The following is a 19,294-nucleotide window of genomic DNA, read 5'->3' as shown; positions in this document are numbered from 1 at the left end:
GATTGGCTGCAAACAGTCCTGAATGCAACTGTGAATACCTGGGTTGATGGGCTGTTGATAGCCCTGAGTATCGATCTGGGCTACCTTCCCAGAGCCGAATATGCAAAACTGTCTGCAGCTGCCTGCTTGTGTCTTCTTGGCTGCTTTTCCCAGCAGTCTTTCGGGTTAGCCGTTTTAAACTGGGTTTTGGCCAGATTAATCGGAACGCAGCCATTTTACATGGCTACACTGTCAAAGCTTTTCATCAGAATAGATGTGAGAATACCACCTTTCAAAGGTAACGGTAATATATCAGAAAAGGGTGCTGATTGATTTGCAAATGGACTCCAGTTGAGGCATTGCCATGGAGAAAGCACCAGGGAACAATTATCCCCAAGCTTTTGTTTCAGTTCAAAAAAGGTAAATCAATTCTGGTTAAAGCGTCGCCTTTGGGGGACAACCAAGGAACAGTTGTCCAGCTTCGGTTTAATTGTAAAAGACGCAATGCATGGACATGTTCTTCCTGATTACAGAGGACAGGGCCCTGCGTATAAATATATGCAGATTTGAGCAAGCGAGTCAAACTTAAATTGGTTGTTAGCGCAAGTCTTAGCACCCTTCGAATTGTTCAATAAGTGCTGTCCAATCACGGAATCCCATCTGATGTGAGACATGTCCTGGGTTTTACAAGCAGAGACTGGTTGAGTATGTAAAGTACTCTCGCTGCCTGTTGCAAACAGCTGAGGGGGTGTGCTGTTTGATACAATCCACCAGGCATTGGGACATACGGGCTACAAACCTGGGATCATATCAGCAGTACAAGTCATGTACCATGCTACTCATTTCCGTGGTAGGCTAAATGTCTTTTTGACTTGACGGCAACATCATGTTAGTGGAGGGAATACATAAAACAGCTTTTTACTGGTTACTCAATTTCTCGAGATACTGTACTCTTCTAGAGTAATTTGAGGAGACTGGGCATTTTTCAGGCCTATAAGTGGTTGTCATAAGCCCATATGCACCATATGCATTGAGTAATGACCCTATTGGGGTATGCTGCAGGATAATGGCTACCCAGTCAGATTATTGCTTAATGCATATCAGGTAAACTCATGTACGGGCCAAAGGCTCCCATTTTAAGTCCTGAAACATGCCCAGTCTATCTCAACGAAGGCACCTGTAAATTGAGGTGCAGCCTTGCCAATGTTAGGAGTCAATTGTTGCAACTTCTCTCGTGGTTCAGACACCTGCATGATTTTTCAATTGTCATCTTCACAGTATCCGTTTAAATAGTTCCACTGAAATTGTGCAGGTCATCATTACGCCTGCTCACACTCCTGATCGGGAAACTTTGAAGTTAGATGGTAATGCAGTGGCTATGTTAAAATTCCATTGACAGACCTGTGCTGAAACTTGGAAAGGTAAACACATGACACCCTGGGCTATTGTGCGGTCAATTCCAGTCCCACTTGACCCACTTTCACCACAGGTGAAATTAGATTTTATTTAAATACCTGAGATCTTTTGTTGAGCCCAATAAACTACAGTCAAAGATTTGTAACTTTAACACAAGTAACCTTTTATTATGTACAGTAGTATAATTGAACGGGCAGAAAATGTAACTTTGTTTGCTTTTGCTTCAACGCAAGCAGTATAACAGATAAGGCAGATGACCTTAGAACTTGGATTAATGTGGGAATTATGATATTGTTGCTATTATGGGGACATGGGTAAAGGAGGGACAGGACTGTCAGCTTAACATCCCGGGATATCGGTGTTTTAGATGAGACAGAGTGGGTAGCAGAAAGGATGGGGGAGTTGCATTACTGGTTAGGGAACATATCACAGATGTAATGGAGGGATCCTGCAGTGAGACATTATGGATAGAGCTCACAAATAGAAAGGGTGCAATCACCATGTTGGGGTTGTACTATAGGCCTCCCAACAGCCAGCGGGATACAGAGGAACAGATATGTCGTCAGATTCTGGAAAGATGTGAAAATAGCAGGGTTACCTGGTAGGGGATTTTAATTTCCCCCATATTGACTGGGACTCACTTAATGCCAGAGGTTAGGATAGAGAGCAGTTTGTTAGGTGTGTCCCAGAGGGTTTTTTGATACAGTATGTTGATAGTCCAACCAGGGAGGGCACCTTACTGGACCTGGTATTGGGGAATGAGCCCGGCCAGGTGACCAAAGTTTCAGTCGCGGAACATTTTGGCAAGAATGATCATAATTCTGTAAGTTTTCGAATACTCATGGATAAGGACAAGAGTGATCCTTGAGGGGACTTCCGGGTTCGGCGATGACCAGCTAGGTCGCACGTTTCAGCACCTCCCGTTTGAACGGACTTTTGGGCTCTTATTGGGAGCCCCAACGGCAATTTTTGACGGCTAAACCCATTGTGCAGTGAAACAGAAGGGAATCTCCCCGGATGTACATGGAGAAAGGAGATAATAGTGGCCGGATTGCAGAGGATCCTCTGGAGCAGCGGCAAGGAAGGGAAGCACGAAGCAAGATGGCGGCGGAGGGAGGCCGTTTGGTGCTGGCCCCGATGCTGCAGGCGATTGAGGGGCTAAAGGAGGCGCAGAAGACCCAAGAATTGGAGCTTCGTGGCGTGAAGGCAAAGGCTGCCGAAAATGAGGACGAAATACAGGGCCTGGTGGTGAAGACGGAGACGCACAAGAGGTGTATGGAGAGGCTGGAAGCCCTGGAAAATAGCTCGAGGAGGAAGAACCTAAGAGTTTTGGGTCTTCCCAAAGGTGCAGAGGGAGCGGACGTCGGGGCATATGTGAGCACGATGCTTCATTCCTTAATGGGACCGGAGGCCCCGACGGGCCCCTTGGAAGTGGAGGGAGCATATCGAGTCCTTGCGAGAAGACCGAAGGTGGGAGAAATACCTCTAGCTATAGTGGTGAAGTTTCACCGCTATAAAGACAGGAAGATGGTCCTGAGATGGGCGAAAAAGACACGGAGCTGCAGGTGGGAGAACGTGGTGATCCGCGTGTACCTGGATTGGAGTGCGGAGGTGGCGAGAAGGAGGGCGAGTTTCAATCGGGCCAAGGCGATGCTCCATAGAAAGAAAGTTAAATTTGGTATGCTGCAGCCGGCGAGACTGTGGGTTACACATCAAGGGAAACACCACCACTTCGAGACGGCAGAAGAGGTGTGGACATTCATTGAAGAGGAGAAGCTGGACTAGACTGGAGAGAGAAAGAACTTTTGTAATAAAGCAGTGATGTGATTGCATGGGACTGGGAATCGGAAGGGGGGGGGAATTTTCTCTTTCCCCTCGATGGGGGCAGGGTATGGTGAACTGTGGGCACCGGTGGGGAAGGAGAGAGGGAGCTGCGCCATTAGGGGTGGGGCCGAGTGGGAAGCGCGGGCTTTGCTCCTGCGCTATGGTAATTGTGGCGGGAAAGGGAGCGCAGGAAGGAGGGGGCCTTACACAATGGGAGGCTGAGGATAAACGGGGGAAGCCGAGGTCAGCCAGATTTTGCTGACTTCTGGAAGCAACATGGGGGGAGCAATCACGCTAGAGGGGGATCTAGTGGGGGGGGGGGGGTAACTGGGCTGCTGCTGTTAAGGGGAAGGGGGAGCTGCTACGGGATGGGATGGTCGGGACGGGAGGACACCGTTGGGGGGACAAGTGGGTGCGTGGGAACCGGGTGAGGAGCTGGTCTAAAAAAGGGGATGGCTAGTCGACGAGGGGGGGGGGGGGGGGGAAGAGGGGAGAGTAAAGAGCCCCCTAACCCGGTTGATCACGTGGAACGTGAGAGGGCTGAATGGGCCGATTACGAGGGCAAGGGTACCTGCGCACCTAAAGAAATTAAAGGCAGATGTGGTCATGCTGCAAGAGACGCATCTGAAACTGGCGGATCAGGTCAGATTACGAAAAGAAAAGGATGGGTGGGACAGGTATTTCTCTCTGGCTTGGATGCGAAAAATAGAGGGGTGGCAATATTAGTGGGGAAACGGGTATTGTTTGAGGCGTGGACCATAGTGGCGGACAGTGGGGGTAGATACGTGATGGTGAGTGGCAGATTGCAAGGTGAGGCGGTGGTTCTGGTGAACGTATATGCCCCGAACTTGGATGATGCCAACTTCATGAAGCGTATGCTGGGGCGTATCCCGGACCTGGAGGCGGGAAAGTTGGTAATGGGGGGAGACTTCAACACGGTGCTGGATCCAGGGCTGGACCCGTCCAGGTCTGAGGCCGGCAGCGGCCAAGGTGCTTAAGGACTTCATGGAGCAGATGGGAGGAGTGGGTCCCTGGAGATTTACTAGGCCTAGGAGTAAAGAGTTCTCCTTCTTCTCCCATGTCCACAAAGTGTATTCTCGGATAGACTTCTTTGTCCTGGCAAGGGCGCTGATCCCGAAGGTGGCCGGGACGGAGTACTCGGCTATAGCCATTTCGGACCATGCCCCACATTGGGTAGATCTGGAAGTAGGAGAGGAAAAGGAACAGCACCCACTGTGGAGATTAGATATGGGATTGTTGACGGACGAGGGTGTGTGTGTAAGGGTAAGGAGATGTATCGAAAGGTATCTGGAGATTAATGACGACGGAGAGGTTCAGGTGGGAGTGGTCTGGGAAGCACTGAAGGCGGTGGTCAGAGGGGAACTGATTTCCATAAGGGCCCATAAGGGGAAACAAGAGAGGGAGAGATTGTTGAGAGAAATTTTGAGGGTGGATAGGCAGTATGCGGTGGCTCCGGATGAAGGACTATACAGGGAAAGACGAAGGTTGCACACGGAATTTGATTTGTTGACCACGGGCAAGGCGGAGGCACAATGGAGGAAGGCACAGGGAGTGCAGTATGAGTACGGAGAGAAGGCGAGCCGGTTACTGGCCCAACAACTGAGGAAGAGGGGGGCGGCGAGGGAGATTGGAGGGGTTAGGGACGAGGAGGGTGGGATCGAACGGGGAGCGGAGAGGGTGAACGGGGTGTTTAAGGCATTTTATGAGAGGCTGTATAGGCTCAGCCCCCGGAAGGGAAGGAGGGAATGATGCACTTCCTAGACCAGTTGGAATTCCCGAAGGTTGAGGAGCAGGAGAGGACAGGACTGGGAGCACAGATTGAGGTGGAGGAGGTGGTAAAAGGGATTGGGAGCATGCAGGCAGGGAAGGCCCCGGGACCGGATTGGTTCCCGGTGGAATTTTATAGGAAATACGTGGACCTGCTGGCCCCGCTTCTGACGAGAACCTTTAATGAGGCCAGGGAAAGGGGGACGTTGCCCCCGACTATGTCGGAGGCGACGATATCGCTGCTCTTGAAAAGGGACAAAGACCCGCTGCAGTGCGGGTCTTACAGGCCTATTTCCCTCCTGAATGTAGATGCCAAGCTTTTGGCCAAGGTGATGGCGACGAGGATGGAGGATTGTGTCCCGGGGGTGGTTCACGAGGATCAAACGGGGTTTGTTAAGGGGAGACAATTGAACACTAACATACGGAGGCTGCTGGGTGTGATGATGATGCCCCCGCCGGAGGGGGAGGCGGAGATAGTGGTGGCGATGGATGCAGAGAAAGCATTTGATAGAGTGGAGTGGGATTACCTGTGGGAAGTGTTGAGGAGATTTTGATTTGGAGAGGGGTTTATTGGATGGGTTCAGCTTCTATACAGGGCCCCGGTGGCAAGTGTGACTACAAATAGGCAGAGATCTGACCACTTCCGTCTATACAGAGGGACAAGACAGGGATGTCCTCTGTCCCTGTTACTGTTTGCGTTGGCAATTGAGCCACTGGCCATAGCGCTGAGGGGCTCTAGGAAGTGGAGGGGAGTACTTAGGGGAGGAGAAGAGCACCGGGTGTCACTATACGCGGATGATTTGTTGTTGTATGTTGCGGACCCAGTGGAGGGGATGCCCGAGATAATGCAGACACTCAGGGAGTTTGGGGAATTTTCAGGATATAAATTGAATATGGGGAAGAGTGAGCTGTTTGTGATGCACCCTGGGGAACAGGGCAGGGGAAAAGATGATTTGCCGTTGAGGAGAGTAACGAGGGATTGCCGGTACCTAGGGATCCAGATGGCCAGGAACTGGGGAACCTTGCATAAGCTAAATTTAGTAAGATTGGTGGAGCAGATGGAAGAGGACTTTAGGAGATGGGACATGGTGCCCCTGCCACTGGCGGGTAGGGTGCAGGCGGTTAAAATGGTGGTCCTTCCGCGGTTTCTTTTTGTGTTCCAGTGCCTCCCTGTGATGATTACAAAGGCCTTTTTCAAGAAAGTGGATAAGAGCATTGAGTTTTGTGTGGGCTGGGAAGACCCCAAGAGTGAAGAGGGGGTTCCTGCAGCGTAGTAGGGATAGGGGGGGGACTGGCACTGCCGAGTTTAAGTGACTATTATTGGGCCGCCAACATATCAATGGTATGCAAATGGATGGGGGAAGGGGAGGGAGCGGCGTGGAAAAGACTAGAGATGGCGCCCTGTAGGGGAACCAGCCTAAAAGCATTAGCGACGGTGCCTTTACCGTTCTCCCCGAAGAAATACACCACAAGTCCAGTGGTGGTGGCAACGCTGAAAATTTGGGGGCAGTGGAGACGGCATAAGGGAGTGACGGGTGCCTCGGTGAGGTCCCCGATAAGGAACAACCACAGGTTCGTCCCGGGGAAGATAGATGGGGGATTTAAAGCTTGGCAGAGAGCAGGGATTGTGAAATTGAAGGATTTGTTCCTGGGCGGGACGTTTGCGAGTCTGGGAGCACTGACAGGAAAATGTGGATTGCCACCGGGGAATGCATTTCGATATATGCAACTGAGGGCTTTTGCGAGGCAACAGGTGAGGGAATTTCCGCGGCTCCCGGCGCAAGAGATTCAGGACAGAGTGATTTCGGGGGCATGGGTGGGGGATGGTAGGGTGTCAGATATATACAGAGAAATGAGAGACGAGGGGGAGACGATGGTGGAGGAGCTGAAGGGAAAATGGGAAGAGGAGCTAGGGGAAGAGATTGAGGAGGGGCTGTGGGCAGATGCCTCAAGTAGGGTAAACTCTTCGTCCTCATGCGCCAGGCTCAGCCTGATACAATTCAAGGTTCTACATAGGGCGCACATGACTGGAGCAAGGTTAAGTAGATTTTTTGGAGTGGAGGATAGGTGCGGGAGATGCGCGGGAAGCCCAGCGAACCACACCCACATGTTTTGGTCATGCCCGGTACTGCATGGGTTCTGGGTGGGGGTGGCGAATGTGCTTTCAAGGGTGGTGGGGGTCCGGGTCGAGCCAGGCTGGGGGTTGGCGATATTTGGGGTTGCGGACGAGCCGGGAGTGCAGGAGGCGAGAGAGGCTGATGTTTTAGCCTTTGCGTCCCTAGTAGCCCGGCGAAGGATATTACTTATGTGGAAAGAAGCTAAACCCCCAGGCGTGGAGGCCTGGATAAACGACATGGCAGGGTTTATAAAATTGGAGCGGATAAAATACGCAGTAAGAGGTTCGGCTCAAGGGTTCACCAGGCGGTGGCAACCGTTCCTCGACTATCTCGCAGAACGATAAGGGAAATGGGAAAGGTAGCTGCAGCAACCCAGGGGGGAGGGGGGTGGAGGGGAGGGCCCATCCGGGCCCTCAGGGGTTTTGTACAGGTGTTTGGAGATGAGTTATTTATATTGGTTTTTGTGACTCTATTATTTTGGATATTGGCTAGTTTTTATTTTTGTTGCTGGCAGTTGCCGTCTAGTTAATATATTATTTGTTCTTAAAAAAAAAAAAACGGTCATCATCATTATTTATATTGTTTAAAAGTTGCAAAAGGGGAAAATTTTGTACTGTCTGTGTTTGACCGAAAAATTTGAATAAAATATATATATTTTTTTTAAAAAGTGATCCTTGAGTGAGAGTGCTAAATTGGGGGAAAGCTAACTACAATTCAACAACTAGAATTCAGCAAGCGCTGGAGAATGTGATTGGGAGCGGCTGTTTGAGGGTAAATCCACAATTGATATGTGGGAGTCTTTTAAAGAACAGTTGATTAGAGTGAATAGATGTCTCTGCGAAAATGAAGGACAGAAATGGCAGGATTAGGGAACCATGGATGACGGGGAAATTGTGAGACTAGTCAAAAAGAAAAAGGAAGCATACAAAGGGTCTCGGCAACTAAAAACTGACCAAGCTTTGAAGAATACAGGGAAAGTAGGAACAAACTCAAACAGGGAGTTAGGAGGGCTAAAAGAGGACATGAAATGTCATTGGCAAGCAGGGTCAAGGAAAATCCCAAGGCCTTTTATACATAGATCAGGAGCAAGAGGGTAGCTTGGGAAAGAGTAGGCCCACCCAAGGACAAAGGAGGGAAGTTATGCGTGGAGTCAGAGGAAGTGGGTGAGATTCTTGAGTACTTTGCATTGGTATTCACCAAGAAGAGGGACAAGACGGATGTTCAAGTTAGGGATGGGTGTGTGAATACTCCAGGACATGTCAGCATAGTGAAGGAAGAAGTGTTGGTTATCTTAAAATGCATCAAGTCCCTCTAGAAAAGCCCCGTGGGCCGGATGGGATATCATAAAATCATAGAATTTACAGTGCAGAAGGAGGCTCATCGCGTCTGCACCGGCCCTTCGAAAGAGCACCCTACCCAAGCCCACACAATCACTCTATCCCAGTAACCCCACCCAACCTTTTTGGACACTAAGGGCAATTTAGCAAGGCCAATCCACCTAACCCACACATCTTTGGACTGTGGGATGAAACCGGAGCACCCGGAGGAAACCCACGCAGACACGGGGAGAATGTGCAGACTCCACACAGACAGTGACCCAAGCTGGGAATCAAACCTGGAACCCTGGAGCTGTGAAGCAACTATGCTAACCACTATGCTACCGTGCTGCCCAAATAAATGCACACAGCTGATTTTTAAATTTAGAGTACCCAATTCATTTTTTCCAATTAAGGGGAAATTTAACAAGGCCAATCCACCTATCTGACATCTTTGGGTAATAGGGGCGAAACCCACGCAAACATGGGTAGAATGTGCAAACTCCACACAGACGAACATATATCCCAGGTTACTGGGGGAGCCAAGAGAGGAAATAGCTGGGGCCTTAACAGATATCTTTGCATCATCTTTGACCACAGGCCAGGTTCCAGAGGACTGGAGAATAGCCAATATTGTTCCCTTGTTTAAAAAAGGAAGTAGGGATAATCCAGGTAATTATAGGCCGGTGAGCCTGACGTCAGTGGTGGGGAAGCTGTTGGAGAAGATACTGAGGGACAGGATTTATTCACATTCGGAATCAAGTGGACTTGTTAGTGATAAGCAACATGGTTTTGTGCGGGGAAGGTCATGTCTTCGTAGAGTTAATAGAGTTTTTTGAGGAGGTAACAAAATTAATTGATATGGGAAAGGCTGTGGATGTCATCTACATGGATTTTAGTCAGGCATTTGGCAAAGTCCCTCATGGCAGACTGGTGCAAAAAGTAAAGTTGCATGGGAATCGGGGTGTGCTAGCCAGAAGGTTAAAAAAACTGGTTTGTCAACAGGAGACAGAGAGTAACAGTGGAAGGGAGTTTTTCAGAATGGAGATCTGTAACTAGTGGTGTTCCACAGGGATCAGTGCTGGGACCACTGTTGTTTGTAATATATATATAAATGATTTGGAGGAAAATGTAGATGGTCTGATTAGCAAGTTTGCAGATGACACTAAGACAGGTGGAATTGCAGATAGTGAAGAGGACTGTCAGAGAATACAGCAGAATGTAGATAGATTGGAGAGTTGGGCAGAGAAATGGCAGACTGAGTTCAATCCGGACAAATGAGTGGTGATGTATTTCGGAAGATCAAACTCAGGTGTGAATTATACTGTAAATGGCAGAACCCTTAGGAGCATTGACATACAGAGGGATCTGGGCATTCAGGTCTATAGTTCCATGAAAGTGGCAATTCAGGTGGATAAGGTGGTCAAGAAGGCATAAGGCATGCTTGCCATCATCGGATGGGGCATTGAGTACAAGAATTGACAGGTCATGTTACAATTGTATAAAACTTTAGTTAGGCCACATTCGGAGTATTGTGGCAGTTCTCATCACCACACTATCAGAAAGACACGGATGCTTTGGAGAGAGTGCAAAGAAGGTTTACCAGGATTTTGCCTGGTCTGGAGGATGTTAGCTCTGAGGAGAGGTTAATAAACTCAGATTGTTTTTGTCACAAAGAAGGAGGTTGACGGGAGACCTGATTGAAGTCTACAAAATTACGAGAGGCATAGACAGGGTGAATAGTCAGAAGCTTTTTCCCAGGGTGGACATCTCAATTACAAGGGCATACAGGTTCAAGGTGAGAGGAGGAACGTTTAGGAGAGATGTGCGGAGAAAGTTCTTCATGCAGAGGGTAGTGGATGCCTGCAGAGGGTAGTGGATGCCTGGAATGCTTTGTCATGGAGGTGGTGGAGGCAGGCACGATAGCAACGTTTAAGATATATCTTGATAGACACATGAACGGGCGGGGAATGGAGAGATACAGATCGTTTCGGCAATAAGCAGTAGGTCTAAATTAGAAATCTGGATCGGCACAAGCTTGGTGTGTCGAAGGGCCTGTCCCTGTGCTGTAATGTTCTTTGTTCCCTTTGATTGACTACTACTCCTTTCCCCCCTTCCTAACACACCAGCTCTAACATACATAAACAACACAGGGAAAAGGGAAAATATATATTAATAAATATAAAATGGTGCGGAACTTTGATGCACTGGGATGACTTTCAGTCAATGTCTTTCTGAAGTTTATGCTTTTGTTTTGATGGTACGTCCTTCTAGGCTTAAGATGGTTTTCTCTGGCAAGTTTGTCTACTTTCTCTGCAGACTCAGCATCATTTTGGATTCACAGCAAAGGATGTGTCAGGCACTCACTGCTTTCAGAATAATAGAGCAGTTCTTTCACTTCAGCAAGCAGGAAAGAGAGAGTTCCTTTCATTTCCTAGGCCTAAACACTTCTACGTTCTCTCAGAAAGCATCAGACAGGAGAGAATCACTGACCGTTGTTAGGCAGAACACTGTCCCTGACCAACCCACCAAATTAACCAATCAAACCGAGTCCCTCCAAAGCTGGCTCCTAAGATCCACTTGGTGCCGAGGAGTCTGGTTACTCCTCTCCAAAATACAAAACCTGCGAACACCGTGACCTGGCAAGCAGGCAGCTTCAACTTTGAATCTTCTGCACATCCCGATTATGGGTCCACGGGCCAGAATAATTTAAAATAAAATAAATGGGAACAAAGGAAGTACACCGAAAGGATTCTTACAACGACTATAAATCTGTGACATCAGAAAAGTGTAAAAACAACACTCAATGTTTTCCTCCGGGTGAAAGGCATCTTAACGACCTAAAATGAGATGAATTATGAAAATAGCATACAGGGTTTTCTCGTACACAGGGAAAGCTGAAACTGATCTGAACTGTGAACAACAGACAAATATCTGGGACTGAGAAGAAAGGATGGACTCTGACAATAGGAAAATGCTGAAGAATATTCACAAGCTCGTTAATCTGGTTTGAGCAAAATACTGCTTTCCTAACATGAACAAATGCCTGTCTCCTGTTAATATACATGAAGCAACAACGATATTCATATGATAACTGCTCTCCGCATCTCCCTTATTCGGATTCAACTTGTATTATGGTGCCAATAGGCAAGCCAAGCCTTGCCCGTATGTAATGTATACTTCAACAACCCAGGTTTGGCAATTGTTTCCTATTTGTGCTTTTGAATTTTTCATTGCGAGGGCAGGCTCCCAGGAGATAAAACTGTCTGGAAGAGTGAAGCTTTGTTATTGGGATAGAGGCAGCCTTTTTGGAACGATTGAAGGTGCAGCTGAGACATGTCTTGTTCTCAGAAATATAAAATGTTCCTTCATCATCAGTAGCTAATTTTGGACCACTCCAGCCATCATCATGTGTGGAGCACAGCTGGACAACATGCTGAAGTCTATGGTCAAATTGGGAAACAATTTGGTAGGTGGTTGCCAACTTTGGAAAAAAAACAGAAGTTTCTAACTGTGACAAGTAAAAATAAACATTTTGAACAATTCACGTTCTGCAACCAACTTTTCTATTTTCCTTCTTTATTGCCCAGTGTAATTTGGAAGTGACAACTAATATATCTTATCATCGGTGTTAAATCCGGCTGAAGGGATACGCATAAATCCACGCTAAGATAAACGTAAAAACAATCCAAAGGGAGAAAACACAGCTACAATAAAAATAAAATACTGGGGATGCTGGAAATCTGAAATAAAAACAGGAAATGCTGGAAAAACTTAGCAGGTCTGGCAGCATCTGTGGAGAAAGAAACAGAGCTAATTGGTGTTATCTTCCAGCCTCGACGCACCTGACCTGGTGACACAAAGAGACTGTTAAATCTTGCCAAATTTATAACGCTTTTACGCATCACGGGATCTGACAAGATCTCGGAGAGCAGGATCCAGATTTGAACATTCAAGTTAGTCACATATGTCTTCGCTGGAGTTTCCCAAGGTGCCGGATTGAATGGCCTCACCACGGAGACCCTGCCATGGTGCCGTTTGGCACTGGTTTCCACAAATGTGGACCAGACATAACGGCACTTGTGGGGTGGGGTGGGGGGGGGAATCCCAGGCGATTGGAGGCCCCGGGTGGTTGGGCTCCAGGCAGGGTGGTACCCTGGCACGCTATGCCAACTGGGCATCTTGGCAGTGCCAGCCTGGCACCCTGGCACTGCCCGGGTGCCCATTTGGCACTGCCAGGCTGGCATGGGCACTGCGAGAGTGCCCTGCCCTTATGAGGTGGGGTGCAGGGGGGTTGAAGGACCCCCTAATTGGTATGTTGTGGCATTCAGGGGGTCCGCAGGCCGCGGTGGGGGGGGGGGGGGGAGGGGGTTCGGGATATTGGGCTGCCATTTAAAAATGGCGCCCTGATCGCTTCCTGCACTGGCAAGCTGAGCTCTTTAGTACAGGAAGTAAAAAAAAGTCTAATTTCCTCGCCGAGGCCCGATAAAGAAGCAGAGTTCCGTTTCTCTCTCCATAGATGCTGCCAGATCTGTTGCGATTTTCCAGCATTTCCTGTTTTTATTTTGGAAACACAGCTGATTTTAAATTAGAAAGGTTTGCACCAGAACTAATATTCACCTTTAGTAAGGTCTACATTGAATACAGCCCACATGTTTAGTGTTTTAGAATATTTTGGGTCGCATTTCCTTCATACAGCCGTGGAGAAAGGAAAAACTATGAATAAATAGACCACATTGATGTCATTATGGATCATGTGGACCAGGAAGCTCGATTGTTAGCCTTTGTTTAATTAGATGTTCTGATCCATGGTAGTATTGATACAATACAATTCTGCCATTCTCCTGATTAAGGAGCGGCAGATAGTGTTGGGGTTGGAATCCACCCACATTTCCTCTCCAGATCACTGTCAGTGACATACTTTGGAAACTGTGCATATGTAGATGCTGAGTGAAAACAATTGGTAAAATTGTCGCCTTATTCATTTGCTCACACTCTCTTACACAGATTGGCTTCTTGTTAAATCAAGCAAACTATTCGTAGCTAACATTTAAATATAGAATAAAACATAAATATTTTCACCAACAAAGGTGACATCTTTACAATGTAGAAGCAGTAAGTAGAGATGGAGGTGAAGTCTGGCGAATATAAACTTATTTTATTAAAACGTTGCCTTTACAGATTAAGTATTTTGAATTGCTGGGTGCGCAGTGGCTAACTCTATCAATTGTTTAACTTACTAAGCCATTCCACAAGTGGAACTTAACAAAGCTGGTGCAGGAGGCTAGGGAGGATCTTATGAGGTGGGATACACGGCACGTAACGCTGGCAGGGAGGGTCCAAGTGGTGAAAATGAATATCCTGCCGAGGTCGTTGTTTATCTTTCAGGCTCTCCCGATCATTATACCAAAAGCCTTTTTTCGGAAAGTGGCCACGATCATTTCTGACTTTGTATGGGCGGGGAAGGTGCCGAGGGTGGGGAGGACCCTGCTACAGAGGCAGCAGGAGTGGTTGGCATTGCCGAATTTGCTTCATTATTATTGGGCGGCGAATGTGAACAAGGTGCAGCGGTGGTGAGAAGGAGAAGGGGTACAGTGGGTTAGGATGGAGGAGAATCTTGTACGGGGTCTAGTTTGAGGGCTATGGTGACGGCAGCATTGTCAATGGCTCCGAGTATGTATTCAAGGAGCCCGGTGGTGCAGTCCACAGGGAAGATATGGAATCAGTTGAGGAGGCATTTTAGGGTGGAAGGGAGGTCGGTGCTAACGCCGCTGTACGAGAATCATGAGTTTGAGCCTGGGGGGATGGATAGTGTATACAGGAGGTGGACGGAAGTGGGGCTGGTCAAGGTGAGGGATCTGTATTTGGAGGAAACGTTTGCCAGTCTGGAGGAGCTAAGGGAGAGGGTAAAGCTGCTGAGAGGGAGTGAGTTCAGGTATCTGCAGGTTAGGGACTTTGCGCGAAAGGTCTGGAGAGGGTTCCCTAGGTATCCGGACTACACCCTGCTGGAGCGACTGCTGCTTCCGGATGTGGTAGGGGAGGAAAGAATTGGTGATATATGCAAGTGGCTGGGGGAGCAGGAAGCTGGTGAAGATCAAGGAGAAATGGGATGTGGAGTTGGGAAGGGTGATCAATTGGGGAGCATGGAGTGAGGCACTGCGTAAGGTAAACGGGACCTCCTCATATGCAAGGATGAGCCTGAAACAGTTTAAGGTGGTGCACAGGGTGCATATGACTCGGGCGAGAATGAGTGGTTCTTTCAGGGGGTAGCAGATGAGTGTGAGAGGTGTGGGCGGGGGCCAGCGAATCACTCGCACATGTTTTGGGGTTGTGAAAAATTGAGCAGATTCTGGGTGGGAGTGTTCGCACTCTTAGCCAGGATAGTGGAGGCGGGAGTGGACCCGGACCCTTTCGTGGCGATATTTGGGGTCTCAGAGAAGCCGGAGCTCATGGAGAGGATGAAGGCCGATATCATGGTCTTCGCCTCTCTGATTGCACGGCATTGAATTTTGCTGGAGTGGCGGTCGGCATCGCCACCGGGGGTAGCGGCTTGGTTGGGTGAGCTGTACGACCTGCTGCGATTAGAGAAGATAAAGTATGAGTTAAGGGCTCTTCAGTTGGGTTTGAGGAAAGGTGGGGGATGTTTGTGACCGTGTTTGAGGGGCTGTTCGTCGTGGGGAGGGGGGGTGAAAAAGAGGAAAAATCTGTACAGACTGTATAGTTGATTGTAGGGAAGCATGTTTCCCGGGGTGTTGGTTCGCTGTAACTTGTTTTGATACATGTTTGTAACAAAATACATTTGAAAAAAAAAACCTTACAGCCATATATTTGAACGAAGACCGTGAAGGGCCCCTGACAGATATTTTAAAATCATAAATATTAAAATTGGGACTTTCTTAGCCTGCCTTGATGGTTCTGAGTTCATAGGGCAAGATTCTCCGACCCCCCGCCGGGTCGGAGAATCGCAGCGTGCTGGTGTGAATCCCGCCCCCGCCGGTTGCCGAATTCTCCGGCACCGGAGATTCGGCGGGGGCGGGAATCGTGCAGCGCCGGTTGGCGGCCCCCCCCCCCGCGATTCTCCGGCCCTCTGCTGCTAGAATGCCTGTCCCGCCGGCGTGGATTAAACCAACTCTCTTACCGGCGGGACAAGGCGGCGCGGGTGGGCTCCGGCGATCTGGCCCCGGGGGGTGCCCCCACGGTGGCCTGGCCCGCCATCGGGGCCCACCGATCCGCGGGCAGGCCTGTGCCGTGGGGGCACTCTTGTCCTTCCGCCTTGGCCACGGTCTTCACCATGGCGGAGGCGGAAGAGACTCCCTCCACAGCGCATGCGCGGGGATGCCGTGAGAGGCCGCTAACGCTCCCGTGCATGCGCCGCCCGGCAATGTCATTTCCGCGCCAGCTGGCGGGACACCAAAGGCCTTTTCCGCCAGCTGGCGGGGTGGAAATCAGTCCGACGCGGGCCTAGCCCCTCAAGGCTAGGGCTCGGCCCCCCAAGATGCGGAGGATTCCGCACCTTTGGGGCGGCGCGATGCCGGACTGATTAGCGCTGTTTTGGGCGCCGGTCGGCGGACATCGCGCCGATACCGGAGAATTTCGCCCATAGTCTTTACTTTCAGGACCATGGACTTCCATTTAATTATGGGACACTTGTCAAAGGAAACCGTAGTCAAAGGAGATTGAATTCATGAATACAATAATCTGAAAGAAGTGATCAAAGAGAAGCCAGTTGAAAAGACAAAACTGTACATAAAGCAGATCTTCTCCAATATAATTTTGAGAAAGGACACGAGCAAAACATTTGAGTCATAACTATTATCAATATGCTGGTTCCATTTAATTCGCTACTAGCTCTCTGGAGCTGCCATCACTTCTCCATCCTGTTATACATTTAGTTTTGATTCATTAGGAGATCTGTTTTATCTATAAGCATTTTTTTTTCTGTTTGATATCAGCTATTTATTCCTCCTTCTAGGTACTTTCAGCAATAAAGTTATTGAATGCAAAAACCACAGGAAATCTCTAGATTCCAGCTCGGCATTAAAATGATTAGCCCATTGCCTGTTCAGAATCCCCCTTTTTTATGGAAGTAAATGGAAACTATGCACAATTGATAATTGTTTCAAATAGACAACCTGAAAGCATTTGGAATTTGTCCAAAATATTACACTTCATTCTGGAACTTATTACTTGGCTGGAACTCATTGCAAATGGATTGTCGTAGGATACCCCACTAAATGAAATGGATCTAATTTCCCTTCAAATTGGGCATGAAGTCCTCGGACTGAATTTTCCTACCTTAGTTTATCTATGGACATCCGGACCATTCCTGGGGTGCAAACCTGATCGATGCAGCAGCAAGACTTGCCAATCCAATCTCTGGGAGGCATCCAGTAAAGAACCTACCTCCGAGATTGCCATCCAATCAGGGATGGCCGGCGTGTTCAGCAGCAGGAGGGCAGGTCGGAGCACATGATTTTATGAGCAGCTGGCAACCTTCAGTCTGGCTGCCTTGAGAGTGCTGCTATGGTGAGTGACATAAAAGGTGGACGTGAGAGAAGGCTGAGCAACCGGCAGCCATTTTCATTCCAAGCAGTGTCCATGAGAGCAGTCCCCAGGACCCACTCTTTCAATGGCAAGCCTTTGCTTGCGGATGGCCTCAGGCTTGCTGATTTATCCTTTAACATTCAAATGCTATTTTCATGCCATCCCAACCTCCTGCTGTTCACTCGCCTCCTGTGGTTAGGGGGAGACGAGGGGAGGTCCTGTGCACCACTGGTAAAATACCAGTTTCCTGGCACAATGGCTGCGAATTCCTTCTGGGTGCTGGCCAGGCTCTCAAATGCACACATTCATGGAGAGGTAATGGTGTGATGTTAATAATACTGGTAAGTAATCCAGATACTGAGCCGAAAGCTCTGGGAAACAGGTGTTTATATCCCAACATGGCAGCTGACAGAATTAAAATTCAGTTAATAAATCTGGAATTAAAAGTCTAGCCAGGTACACCCATATCCAGTGAACGAATATAAAAAACACGCTGTTTTCAGGAAACGTGGGCGGAGGTAGAAACACATTGGCATTCCTGTCCGGTGCATTTTGTTCTATTTTTGTGGCCCTTCACCACATCCACAACAATCTCCAGCCGAGGAAAGTTCCCCTCTAGATTCTATACAAAGCGTGTAACTTCAGTGGTCCAAAAATTATAGCGTCCACTCAGATTACTCCGAATAAATACCAATTCTCTCAGAAGTTAGATTAAAATTTCATACTACGTGTATGAACCTGACTGGAGACAGCAGCAGCACAAAGTATTCAAAGAACCTCAATTGGTATGCATCTTCTGGTAGTGAGTTTAGAACAGCAGTTTAGGTAATCGAGTCTGAACAGTTTCTGGAAGATTATGGACGATTGGGAAGGTCCTTGAGATATACATATGTTTCTGTATAGTCAAGGAAGGTGTTGGAGGCAGACAGCCGAATACGCAAACAACATAATCAAAAATCAACAAAGGTATAATCACCCGGACCCTGAAAAGCTATGGGGAGGCAGTTGCCATTTAGCAGTCTCAGAAAGCGGGCAGGCCAGCCACCAAGCCTGAAGGCCAGGTTTAGAGCATACAAGCTTCTAAGTCTTAAAGCCAAGACCGTGCAGAGAACCTTTGTAACAGCAGTTTTAAAGTATCTTTGTTGGACCAGATTCCCAGATTTGAGTATTATCTCTGCATTATGTTGTTATTATAGCTGGTTATTCAGTTTAGATGTTGATAGGGGAACAGGGGAAGTCGTCCAGATTTCAGGTGTTGTACATATGTTTTGTAACAAGGAATACGATCTATATATTAATAATTCATACATCTTAATTCCATGAGAGTAGAGTAATCCTGTTCATGTGTATTTGTCTTTTCTTTACTTTAATAAATAGTCTTTAACAATTGTTACACAATGACTGGCCTGGTTATTCTCACTGGGTTTGCACTTGCCTCCTCATACCAAAACAAAACACAACTATACACCCCCACAAACTGGTATTCCAAGCTGGGATACCCTTGCATATAACAACATGCTTCATGACACTACCCCAACACAAAAAAGCATAAAATATGTTTAAAGTAGACAAACGATCTGGGGAATTTGTTTTTTTTTTTAAGCATTTGCTATTTCAGAGGAAATCATTTCAACCACTCATGCAATTAAGTTAGAACTTGAGGTATAACTTACATTTGTTGCAAACAATATATTTTCATGGATTCTTCTGTGCTTAATAGGCTTAATGATAAATATGCCTGTTATTGATGATATTGCTCGTGTACTTATTCTACAAGACCCCCGGGTCAAGTTTCTGCTGTTACTATCAATAGAACCAGGCAGAATCAGCTTAACCTGTACAAAAGGTCTGGGAATTTTAAACATACAAATAGGTTATTTTCAAAACTGCTTATCTTCATGTCTTCCACTGTCTTTTCTGCTTGGTCAAGATTCAATTCACCCACATTAAGTGCAGCCACAAAACTGTCTTCACTCCCAGGTGCAAATTACACTATTGCACTGATCGCAATGGCTCATGAAGGCTCTTAGATTTTTGTGGTCATTTCATAAGGCACATAAACACTAGTAGGCATGTTTTTAAAGTTTCATATCAAAGAATATTTAATTTACTAAGAATTGACTACAAGACCGTATTGAAACTACTAATTGGTTTTGAAAGTCATTTTCAGTGATTTTAAATGAGATTACTTAACGTGGAGGACAGGACTCTATTATTAAAAATGCTCATATTCGGCCATAAGCCTATTTTCAGATGTATTAATAAAACTGCACCAGGCTATTCCTCTTAAATACATCAATGAGTACTTTA

General features: G+C 47.5%; 1 protein-coding gene across 7 annotated transcripts in view; it reads left to right on the top strand.

The window, feature by feature from the left end:
- Nucleotides 1-19,294, top strand: part of ralgapa2 (Ral GTPase activating protein catalytic subunit alpha 2) — an 855,222-nt gene that overhangs the window by 820,466 nt on the left and 15,462 nt on the right. The gene's annotated exons all lie outside the window — the stretch shown is intronic.

Source organism: Scyliorhinus torazame, chromosome 1, assembly GCF_047496885.1.
Source record: "Scyliorhinus torazame isolate Kashiwa2021f chromosome 1, sScyTor2.1, whole genome shotgun sequence".
NCBI classification, from domain to species: domain Eukaryota; kingdom Metazoa; phylum Chordata; class Chondrichthyes; order Carcharhiniformes; family Scyliorhinidae; genus Scyliorhinus; species Scyliorhinus torazame.
The sequence above is the reverse complement of the archived record's forward strand: the minus strand, read 5'-3'. Positions and strand labels throughout refer to the sequence as shown.